Raw genomic sequence first — 13,388 nt, 5'->3', positions numbered from 1 at the left:
GTAAAGAAACAGATGATGATGATGAAGATTTTATCATGATTACTCATCCCAAACCCAGCCCCCTACAGATGATCAAACAAGCATCTTAGAGAAAACAGTTAGGAGTATGCAAGAGGAAGGTAGGAGTGCTCAAGAGGAACGTTTTAGAACTGACAATGGGCTGACTGCGCAAGACGCTGGTGATGACATTCCCCTGCAGGGTTTTGTAAACAAAGTGAAATTAAAGAGAAAAGGTGGTTTGGAACAGATTCTTGAAGATCCTGGGGACGAGAAATGTGCTGCCCCTCCACGCACCCTGGATGACATAAACGAACACAGGAGAGGTGAAAAGAAAGCCATTCACTCACGTTCTTGCAAGAAATTATGTTGAATCTGTTCCCTGTTGTGTCCAAGTTATGTACTGTTAGCAAGCTCCACACCCTGTGGCATGCATCTCTCTGGATATTTATAATGGAGAAACTCTTTTCAATATTATTTTAATGTGCAACAGTTCAATAGTTTTTGCTTGTCCTTTATGATGTCTTTATTCGATACCATTTCTGTGTCACACGGCAAGAGAAACTGTAGTTAATTGCCCTGCATGATTTAAATTATTCCATTGCATTCAAAACCATACGAAAGCGGCGTACTACCAAGGCTAGACAGCTACAAAAAGAAAAATCCTGAGATTGAGAAGCGTCTGGCTAGCTATCTTAAACTCTTAACAAAAATTGTTGATTACTTCAGTTATGTTCATCCCTCGGGGGAAGTTATTTTTGCTGAGTGGTATGCAATGCCAGACCCAATATGCATGCCAAAGCCGCTGCCAAATGAGGGGCGCACTTTGGTTCTTGATTGAAATGGCTTGTTTGTTCAAATTGTAGAGACTATGCACGGTGACATTCCCTTTAAACATGCAGGGGAAATGATAAAGTACAATGTGCAAGATAAGAGGTATGCATTTTGTCACAGAGACAACCACAAATTTTTGGATTGGTGCCTCTGATTTTTCCATGTGTACATATGGAGCACGAGCATGGCACCTTAAGTGAATGCAGTATTAGAAACAATATTCAGAGAGTAGTGGGCTAAGCTGAGAGGTGTTTTCTCATAGAATCATTGTTTGTGGCCAGCCTTGGCAGATATATGATAAGCCTGTATTCTTGAAGGATTTGAGATTTTTTTGGAAGAACTACAACTTTGGGCCCCAAAACAGTCTAATTATTTGACGATAGTATGTACAAAATGTGCCAGAACCCTGAAGGAAGTTGTCTTGTTACTCGTAAGATAGAGGACCAGACCAAAGAATAGTGGAAAAACTTCCTGATAGATACTTTGAGCAGCTGGCTGTTCCTATGCTTGCAATCAGAGGATTGTGAAACGTATACAGTTGAAAATGCGTTTGATACTACCCCATATTTGTTTTCACAAGAAATGATCAGGAAGCTGGAATCACAAATGCAAAAGCGCAATGAGGCCCAACGTAAGGAAGCCTTGCATAGGAGACAAAGGGAGGCTGATGAAGAAGCTGAAAGACATAAGAGGGAGAGGCTACAGAGGGAAAAATTATAGAAGCAGCAGCAAGAAGAAGAAGAAAGAGAGTTGCAAGAACCAAAAGCTCAGGAAGGAGAAGAAAGAGAGCAAGACCCAAAAGCTCAAGAAACAAAGAAGAAAACGGACATTGGGCAAAAGCGAGTGTACAAGCACGCTAAACCTTGATCTTATCTAGAGTAGGAGGCTCTCTGCAGTTTTGTAACATTATGAGAGAAATTTGTAAATTGCCTTTCCAATGTTTGTAACTATTCCGACATTCACTTTAGATAGTAATGATCAGATCCTGTACTATTCTTTTTTTGAAGACAATACTATGTGTAATGTTGGCATCCTTTTTTGTCCTGTAAACATTGAATTTGTATACATTCTCGTTGGAAATAAGTAAAGGTATGCTAATTAGCATAATGTTTATGCTAGTTAGAAAATTATCTATGCTAACTAGCAAAAATAGTATGCTAATTAGCATACCCACAGTAGCTAATTAGAATACATTCTAATTAGCATACTGCACATGTTTGTTTGTGCTAACTTCCACTCACACCATACCATAGTATGCTAATTAGCATATACAGTATACAGGAAGCTGCCATGTTTTCTCCATGAAACCTTTAATGGTATGCTAATTAGCATACTGTCTATGCCAACTGGCATAAACAATATGCTAATTAGCATACATGGTATGATAATTAGTATTTGTTCAATTAGCATACTGTGGATTTTTGTTTTTGCTAACTTCCACTCACAGCATAATATGCTAATTAGCATACACAGTATATAGAAAGCTGCCATCCCTTCTTGAAACTAGCATACATTATGCTAATTAGCATACATGGTATGCGTATTAGCATACACATTATACGGAGAGCTGTTATCTCTTCTCCTTAAAACCAGCAAAGGTATGCTAATTAGCATACCTTCAATTGGCATACTGTACATTTTTGTTTGTGCTAACTTCCACTAAGTATAGTATGCTAATTAGCATACAATATACAGAAAGTTTCCATCCCTTCTCCTTGAAACCAACAAAACTATGCGAATTAGCATCCTATTTATGCCAATTAACTATGCTAATTAGCATACACAGGATGCAAAGACCTGTCATCTCTTCTCCTTGAAACCAGCAAAGATATGCTTATTAGCATACTGTTTATGCCAACTGGCACAAACAGTATGCTAATTAGCATACATAGTATGCTAATTAGCATACATAGTATGCTAATTAGCATACTATGCATTTTTGTTTGTGCTAACTTTCACTCACAGCATAGTATGCTAGTTAGAACACACTACAGAAAGCTATCATCTCTTCTCCTTAAAACCAGAAAAGGTATGCTACTTAGCATATTGTTTATGCCAACTGGCATAAACAGTATGCTAATTAGAATACACAGTGAACTGAAAGCTGCCATCTCTTCTCCTTGAAACCAGCATATACAGAAAGCTGCCATCTCTTCTCCCCTAAACTAACAAGGGTATGCTAATTAGCATTCCACTCACAACATAATATGCTAATCAACATACACAGTATACACAAAGCTGCCATCTCTTCTCCTTGAAAGCCAACAAAGTTATGTTGATTAGCATACTGTTTATGCTAACTAGCATATATAAGTTTATCCTAATCAACATAAACAATATGCTAATTAGCATTCGCATACACAGTACACAGGAAGCTGCCATCTCTTCTCCTTGAAAACCAACAAAAGGTATGCTAATTAGCACATTGTTTATGCTAACTAGCATAAGCAGCATGCTAATTAGCATACCAGTTATGATAACTAGCATACCCACATAACACAATTAGCGTACCTTCTTATTATCATATTGTGCAAGCCACTGGCCTTCTTTGTACACATCTTTCCAAACCCTGATGCCTTTCTTATAAGCTGGGTGTGCCTTCTTTTACAGTTTCCATTTATATTTGTGGGCTACCTGCCCAAACCATATGGAGTCCTATTGTAAAAATCATAAATTGTAAGACACCAAAGGAGGCGGACTTTGAGCTTGTTTAATCACCTCTCTAGAGTTCTACATTTTCTTGATGAGCTCAGATCCTCTAGGTTTAATGAGACAGGTTGTAAAAATGATCTCTCTTAAAGTGAGACCCCTCTGAGATAGACACCAAAGCCATGTATACACAAAGCACATAAGAGACACAAGATACCCAAGTTTTTGATCAAACTGCATTATCTTCGAGCAAGAAGTATATTGAAGATGTAGTGATTACAACTCAAAAGCTGAAGGGTATGCTATTATAGATTGCTTCATAACTTTCTGGGTTGATTGTGTACACATGTCATCTCCTTGGGATGTGCTCCATGGGTATTTTGATACATCGTACCAGATGTGAAATTATGTGGACAATGGGTTGCTTGTGGTCTAGCTTGAAGGTGTATGCATCCAATTTCTTATAATACAGACCGCACAACATATGAGCCTCTATCAATTGCATTGCCTCGTTCATTGAGGTACCCCTTCTCCACCTTCTCCTTTGCTACAATACACTTGACCAGGTAGAAATCCACATCCTCGACGTTGGTTGAAGCATCTGGATTTATAGCAAATGTGTCGCCAACACATAGAACGCTACTCAACTCATCATGATGACCTTGTACGTGAAGTCATTGTAGGTGGCTGCTTCATCTGCCTGCTTAGAATCTGACACAGCCTCATCAGGTAATGGCAATAGAGTATGATAATCCCAAGGCTGTACGTGAGATTTATTGATGCAATGATTCCATATTCCATGCATGCATCACAGAAGCATGCCAAGGCTCTTGTTGCAAGGGCAGTTGGATCCCTAGGGTTGTGACCACGAAAAGTATGCAGAGAGCGAGTTTTTGCCACAGTGGCACAATTCCACTTCACCTCTCTGTTCACTTTCCCCTCTTTAACCTCCTAGAACACACAGACACATTCCCTTTCTTTTGAAGGATAGTGTGAAGGTGCTCCCTGCGACAGGTTGGCTTGGCAATAAGCAACCACGTCAGCTGCACACCGCAAAATAGCTCCATTAGGTTTTAGCTGTTCATGGGTCAAGGTTCTTTTCACAACTGCTCCTGCACCATCATGTCTCCCTTGTCGTGCCCTAATCCAAAGAAGAACCAACTCATCCCCATCTCTGTGAGTCCACCATATCTTGCAATGAAAAGGCATGGCTCCCTTGAACTACGAGGCTGCACCATCAAACCACACCCAATGTTTCTTAGGAGTGACACCCTCTTGTTGTAACCAGTCACGGTGTAGCATGAAGCAGTGTTGCATGAACAACGTGTCATGCACCTTGTCATCTGATATGAAGAAGTGGATGGTTTTGACTACCTCCCCTGCCCTGCGGTAGTACATTATGTATACAAAAATGGTTACTTGACTAGAGTACCAATGTATTGATTGAATCTCATTTTGTTCCTTGAAGGCATAATTCTCTGCAAAGTCAACAACTAACACTATGACATCGTCCAGAAACCGAAGAAGGAAATCCTTGAATTGTTGTCCTTGCCATCGAGCCACATAGTTATGAGTGATAAAGAGCTCCAACTTGGTCTTTGAGAGTTGAAGAAACTCCCAACACTGCATTTCTATGTGCAAAAGATATTTTCTTTTGTTACTATTTCCCTGCTTGTCTTGAGCTTCTACATCTGCAAATACTTTCACATTAATACTATTATCTGGCTTTGCTGTCTCCAAGCAGCATAATTCCAACCTATTCACTCCACATGTCAAACACTCCCCCTTTAGACATTCCCTTCTATGGAAAACTGCATCTACAGGCTTTGGACAAAGAACAGACTCCCACATATATGTGACACCTTTGAACGTGTGATGTGAAGCCAAGAAACCCTTGCTAATGTTTTCACCTAGGGCACAGATACTGCATATACAATCACAACCTGCTCTATGCAGTCCAAAAGCTTGAGAGCGCATGTGGTTCAGTTTGTCCTTCAAAAAGTACATTTGCACATGGTATTCGCAATAGCATGTGTATCTATCCTTAAACCGTCTACAAAATAATGGCTTCAACACCTCAAACATTCTCATGTCAATCTTGCAATCTGGATGTTTTTCCTTGAATCTACAAAAGAACTCAACCCGCAACATCCAAATGATGATCAATATTTAGATTGCTAACTAGGACATCCAGCTTTTTGATGAAAACAAATCATACTGTTAAATAGCACGATAAACATCCTAATGTGCATGCAACAATGTATGTTAACTAGCATAAAGATTGTTAATTAGCATATATCTTGTGTTTACCAGGTAACTCTGTATGCTAGGTAGAGCACAAGGCATGCTAACTAGCACAGACCATATGCTAACTAGCATACTCATTAGGACACCCATCATGCTATTGAGCATACTAGGTGTTAACTAGCAAAAATTATGTTAATTAGCGTACATCTTATGTTGACTAGCTAACTTTGTATGCTAGGTAGAGCACAAGGCATGCTAGCTAGCATACTCCAAATGCTAACCAACATACTCCATATGCTAACTAGCATACCCAACCCAGCTGCTAGTTCTAACTAGCATAACCCTTGTCTTAAATAGCATACCCATCATGCTAGTGAGCATACTAGGTGTTAACTAGCATAAGTGGTGTTAACTTGCATACGTTTTGTGTTGACCAACTAACTCTGTATGCTATTTAGAACTCAAGGCCTGGTAACTAGCATGCTCCATATGCTACCTAGAAAAGTCCATATGCTAACTAGCATAATTACTTTCTGCTAGACAGCGTACTTATCATGCAATTGAGCATACTAGGTATGTAACTAGCATACTAGGTATGTTAACTACCATACCAGGTATGTTAACTACCATACCAGGTATGTTAATTAGCATACATATTGTATTAACCAATTTTCTTTGTATGCTATTTAGAACCCAAGGGATATGCTAACTAGCATACTCCATATGCTAACTAGTACAATCCATATGCTAACTAGCACTGTCCATATGCTAACTAGCATACTCCATATGCTAACTATCATACTCACTATGCTAACTATTATACGCATTAGGGCACCCATAATGCTATTGAGCATAGTAGGTGCTAACTAGCATAAATGATGTTAATTAGCATACATCTTGTGCTGACTAGCTAACTTTGTATGCTAGGTAGAACACAAGGCATGCTAACTAGCATACTCCATATGCTAAATAGCATACCCAGCTCAGCTGCTAGTTCTAACTAGCATAACCCTTGTCTTAAATAGTATACCCATCATGCTAGTGAGCATACTAGGTGTTAACTAGCATAAGTGGTGTTAACTTGCATACCTTTTGTGTTGAACAACTAACTCTATATGCTATTTAAAACTCAAGGCCTAGTAACTAGCATACTCCATATGCTACCTAGAAAACTCCATATGCTAACTAACATAATCACTTTCTGTTAGAAAACGTACTTATCATGCAATTGAGCATACTAGGTATGTAACTAGCATACTAGGTATGTTAATTAGCATACATATTGTGTTAACCAACTAGCTGTATGCTATCTAGAACCCAAGCCATGCTAACTAGCATACTCCATAGGCTAACTAGCACAGTCAATATGCTAATTAGCACAGTCCATATGCTAACTAGCAAAAGTCTACATATTAGTATGCTATTGATGAGCATATACAAGTTACTATGCACTAGAGATGCAATGCATAAAATGCATAAGTTATGGTACAAGTATTTGATTGATCACCTGAGGCTCGTCTAGGAGGTGCACATGGTGTTCTATGTACCTTTTCCTCCGCATCCTCTTTTGACAAACATCCTTCTTTTTTGGTGAAATGTGAGTCTCCACTTTCCAAAATGTGTATACAAATTCTTTAATTTCATCTGTGATAGGGCTATGACGGTGTTTCTTGTGACATGCAACCAATGGAAACAATCGACCATCAACACCAGGCTTCGCCTATCTTGATCTCGCCTTGTGCAAGGAGCAAGGATTGACATTTAGGACCCTTGAAATTTTTGCAATAGGTATGTTTTCCTTTAAATTCAACATCATCTGCAATGTTGCATTCTTCAAAAACAACTCCTCATTAGAACCTGACTGCTTGACGGTAGCTAGTGTGCTACAGACATTGGAGACAATTGCGGTCTGTATAGCAGTCTCCTCCTCGAAAGACTCATCGTGGATTGTCCGAACATGCGGATGTTGAGCAACAAGATTCCAGATTTCCCACTTTGCTTCTGTATTAAAACCTTCAATCCTACTCTTGAAAGCTCTCATAATCTCGGAGGAGATTTTCTTTTTCTCCTCATCATTGAGGGCATGATGTTGTCGCTCAAATTTCATTTGTTTCTGCTCCCATTGTTTCTTGTTTCTTACACTCTCATATTCCCTGATTACAGAAAGAGCTGGATCTTGGGAGTTGTAATTCATTGCCTGTAGTGGCTCTCTTCTGCTTCTTCCTGAGAACTGTAGACATGCATAATATGTTACTTACTTAAAATCACTTAAATGTATAGCTGTCAACACTCGATGTTGTAATACACACATACTATGAAAAAATGCCCTCACAAAACTATAGATGTGACCAACACATCCAATGACTTCATTTGGAGTGGGTGGGCTACACATAAGATTTGCTTACCATCACATTATAGTACGACTCCATTTCCAGCATTGAAGCTAGTGGAAATAATGCTGGCTATTGGTTCTCCATATATGTAGGTCTATGTCAAAACAAGAGAAAGAGCTCAGCTTTGACAACTCATCTCTGAGGCAGGATGCCCAGTGCAAGGAAAGAGAGAGAGAGAGAGAGAGAGAGAGAGAGAGAGAGACGCCCCACGTCGTCTTCCGTTAACTGAATACAGAAGCACATGAGAAGGGAAAATAAATTTTTTATGGAACATTTGAAATTCAAAGGACTTGCTCATCCGTTTTCAATATAGGCTAACAAGCACAAGTAACTAACACTATCCTGGACAACATATTCAGTGACAAGTTAACATCCTTCTACTCGATAACCATCGAATTGAGCTTCCCATGCCTAATTCTCATCTCTGGCCTTTCTCACTATATTCCATAGTTCCTCAGGCCAATTGTCTTTGACCTTTGGAAGGGATTTGCTAAATAAAATTATATGTCATGTTCTCCACAACTTGATTTGTCACCCCTTTTTGACATGTCTCCCCATATTCTTCCCCTTGAGGGTGTTTTAACACTAGGTTGGTAACCTAACAGGACATAAAAGTGTCCTTTCAGGGTTTTAAAAAAAACCTCCAAAACCATAGTAGATCCACTCATTTTGTAAAATCCTTTCATGAGGTTACAGTTCAAGGCCTACTACACATGGAAAAAATAAGAAACTTGTAAAATTTCTCATCTTTTGGTCACACCAAGCCTCCAAAGTTGATCGACCAGTATGTTTTCATCAAAACAGTCATTTCTTACGCTTTGTTGCATAAAAATAAGATTAGGGATTTTTGTAGGACTTGAGATAAATTCCCTAGTTAACTTCAATGGGTTGGTGATCAGAACATATGATTGCTTCTCACTTACTATTTTTTGTTTTGCCAAAAGAAATAGGTACAAAAAAGTTGAATTTTTACCATTCTGCAAACCTATCATCAAAGTTTCTATAGCCACGCTCAATACAAATAATATATGCATGTTTTCTTAGTTCCCTATTGTCCTTTAGGTTCATAAGGAGCCATGGAGCATATCAAAAGAATAATACATCTCTTACCAAGGGGAATCTTGGGGACAAAGATGAAGTGCTAAATACAGCAAACATGAAAAAACTGGGTTCAACATTATGAGTTGTAGAATCCCATAGAAACTATTCAATATCTAGCCAAATTTGGTCCTTATGACTAGATATGGTTACTACCTACAAAATGCATGTAGTTGTCACAAGAAACTAACAATATTGAAAAAGCTATACTTGATATACTAGAATGTTCCGTTTTCTTCTATAATGGAAAAAATCAACCATCGTTGTCTACTATGAAAAATAGAGTATTAGGTGCCCCAAAACTCAAGGAATATTAGCTTTATGTTACAATATGCGACATAGAAAATCAAAACTGCATTTGGATATCATGAAAGCCACCAAAAAAATCATAGAAGAGCTAAAATTGGCTAAAAAACAGGATTTGACAATTTTTGTAATTTGGTCATAACTTACAACTTTAACATTTATTTCTCCCTATAAGCATCAGGACATGTTGAGGACTACTAAAGATAGTTCTCTAGCATTATAGACCTCACAAACATGAATTCTAGAGTGGGTATAGTTACAAAAAGTTGAAAAAAGCCAAAAATAGGACGCATTATTTCACACAGTTTAGGTTGTGAAATGTTGTGCAAGGACAAGGTTAAAGATGGAATTGATATTCCAAAAAAATGTCGAGTTTTTTTCAGCTCATGAGACATCTTTCTAGACAGATAGCACCTCAAAATCCATTTTGAAACTCTTGACATAATTCAAGGAAAATGGTCACTTAATAGGACATAAAAGTGTCCCAGGACATAAAAGTGTCCCATTACCAACCTAGTGTTAACTCGTTTTTCTTGCCTTGTTTGTTTGATGTTTCCTATCAATTTTTGACTGCAACTAAAATCTCATGACCTTGATTGTCAGGCCAAGGGCATTCCGGGGGGGGGGGTCACACACCGGCCGGCTACCAGTGTGGACTGGGGATTCAAGCCAAGGGCTATATATATGGGAGGTTGGATGTAAATCCAACAAGGTAGACCCTTGGGCATCATATTGGTATCAGAGCTTATTTTAGACAAGGGCATGCATGGTCCTCTTATGCTTTTGCATGTGCATGCAAAGGGAGCCATGTGTGTGGTTTGTCACACGTGTCGAAGGCTAGGAACTTGCATGTGCACTATGTGCAAGCCTCAAAAAGCTGCAGTCCTAGCAAGCTCAAAGAAACAATGGTGTGTCACTCACCGCTAAATGCTTCCTTCGTGAAGGATCTTGTGCTGCAAAGAAGAAAGATCCGCGCTCAACCGCCTCGCTGCCGTTGATGCCGTCACAATGCTCGATTACTCTCTCTCTCTCGCTCTCTGTGTCTCTCTCTAGCACACACACACACACACACACACACACACACACACACACACACACACACACACACACACACACACACACACACACACACACAAACACACACACACACACACACACACACATCCCACATGAGCACACGAAGGAGAAAGAGACACAAATGGAGCAAGAGCAAATCTTAGCTTACACCTCCAAGAATAATTATTTTAGGTCAAAATAGACCTTTTATAAGAGTTTAACCCATTCACACATGGGCGCCCACAGTGGTTGGTCAAAGTAAAAATAGTATCAAATGAGATATGTGGTGTGCCTCTCATCGGCGATCACCGAAGCACCTATAAGACCGACAAGCCCGGTGCCTGACTCAAAACAATGTGATATCTGTGGATGTTAACTGGGCCGATGCCCATTTGTCAAGGTCAACACCAAGCGATGGGAATTGGACAATCACCAAGCCTCCTATTTGCTTGGTGCTGACTCCACTATCGCTTGTAATGACTTTAACACCAAGATCATCATCAAGCGATGGGGAGAGTTTGGCACTCACCAAGCCTCCTATTCACTCCGTGCTGACTCCACTGTCGCTTGTAATGACTTTAACACCAAGGTCAGCACCAAGAGATGGGGAGCTTTGGGCAGTCATCTAGCCTCCTATTCACTCAGTGCTGACTCCAATGTCGCTTGTAATGACTTTAACACCAAGATGACCAAGAGATGAGAAGCATTGGGCAGGCACCAAGCCTCTTATTCGCTCGTTTCTGACTCCACTGTCGCTTGTAATGACTTTGACACCAAGGTCAGCACCAAGCGATGGGAGCGTTGGACAATCACCAAGCCTCCTATTTTCTCAGTGCGGACTCCACTGTCACTTGTATGAGTTTGCTAAAAAAGGTCTCCGATGTCGGTTAACATGTCCCCCCTTCTTCTGAGATTGAATGTCGAGGTGGAAGAGCATCAGAGATTGAATGTCCTTAGCCTTCTTCAATCACAACAAAATCAACCAAAATTGGCACAATACCTGTATTCTTATATACAATTAAAAAGCATATGTAGTTGTATGCACACAAATTGATTGGTAACAAACTATTAAATAATTTGGCAACAGTAAACATTAACCTGTAATATAATCAAACGCATAAGAAGTTGTAAAGGTAAAAAAATAAATAAGTCTGAGGTGGCTAATTTAACGATCGAGAGGCATTAGAGGTCAACTATTAATACCATGGACAAGCTTCTCAATTTTCTTTGGTCAATTAAGTTGTTTAATCGCGAGAGCAAAGTATTTCATGTTCAAGGGCTGACTAGAGGCTATACCTAGAAGACCTTGTAGTTAAGTTATGATAAAATGAATTGCTCATGAAATCATCGCCTGACTCATTCCTTTTTCTTTGACTCCCCAAAGTCTTTTCACATTGATTCAATTTTGATGTGTGTGCTTATTTTGTATGCCTTGGGTTTTTTACTTTTCAAGGAAAAGCGCCCACACTGGGAACCTCTAGGGCTCTAGTACCATACGTGATACATGTGAGTGAAGTACCAAATCAAGCTGGCATTTCTCTTCCAACTTAAGATTTTACATCGTGGCACTTTTGATTTTTTTGTTTATTCATTTTCAACATTTTAATTTTGTAACTTTGGGGTTTCATATAACACTGTTACTCTCACCAGGCTCATCACACTAGTAAACTCCCTTTATAATACTTAAGCTAAGGGTCAATAGGGACTAAGCCCGCTAGAAAGCCCTAGTACATTACACAATGCTGTCTAAATTGGATTAAGAGCCTAAAGTAACCATTGATTGTTAGGAAGTCATTCCCCATGGTATTAAGAGAAGTCTCTAACGTCTAACTTGGTCAAACTAGCTTAGTCAGACTGCTTGATTCTTTAACATAGACAAGGGATTATGAAAAAAAACTATATAGGATCTAATGTTTAATCTAAGCAAATGTGTTGAATATCGTGCTACTAATCACATTTAAAGTAGACAAACATGGATGCAAAAACAAAGACAAGGGGCAATGCTAATGGTCAAGAAACACCTGTTCGTGTTGATGATCGCGTGAACGAGAGAAAGATTCCATGAAGTTCCGAATCCTAACACAACAACACGTTCCTATACATAATAGAAAATACAAGGAATATCTCTAGGAGGCACATCAGTGGGAAGAGGCACCAACCTTTATTGAACATAATCAAACAACATAAGGAACACTAACCTAATTATTTGCACCCCCCCTAAAGAGTCAAGTAGAGATGGAGAGGTAACCCTAAGGCTAAACCCTTATCCTCGTCATCGTCGGGAAAAACAAAGTCATCATCCGTGAGACCATACGTGTCATCCACGTAATCATGTAAATCTTTTTCATCATTAGAGGCACAAGTGTTTACTAAGAAGGTCACTAGACGCCTATAGTCATCTTGGTCAAAAGGGTAGGCTTAGGAGCGAGACACTCTCTGCTAAGTATGGATATTTGTGGCCAAGAGACTTATCAACCATTCTAACTCCTTGAAATTCCTCTCACACTCTAGCGTATCTACCAAATCCCATTCACATGCAAGCACCGGGTAGACTATGTAAAACACTTGTGGAAAGCAAAGAGAGTACCTCTCACCCAAGGTAGGAGTGGATGACTCTATTGTACTAGCCATATTTGCACACACAGATAGATGATGTACAGATATTATAAGGGTTGTGTCAAAAGATTGTGTCCTTGTGCATGACGTGTTTTTATGATTTGTGTCATATATAGAACTTGTAGGTTTCCAGATTCTTGTTTGGTGACTCTTGCACTTTTACTTTTTTATTTTTGTTTTTGTAAGTATAAG

The sequence above is a fragment of the Adiantum capillus-veneris genome, chromosome 17 (genome assembly GCF_014529385.1).
Source record: "Adiantum capillus-veneris isolate H3 chromosome 17, ASM1452938v2, whole genome shotgun sequence".
Classification (NCBI taxonomy): domain Eukaryota; kingdom Viridiplantae; phylum Streptophyta; class Polypodiopsida; order Polypodiales; family Pteridaceae; genus Adiantum; species Adiantum capillus-veneris.
Note: the sequence above shows the minus strand (reverse complement) of the source record.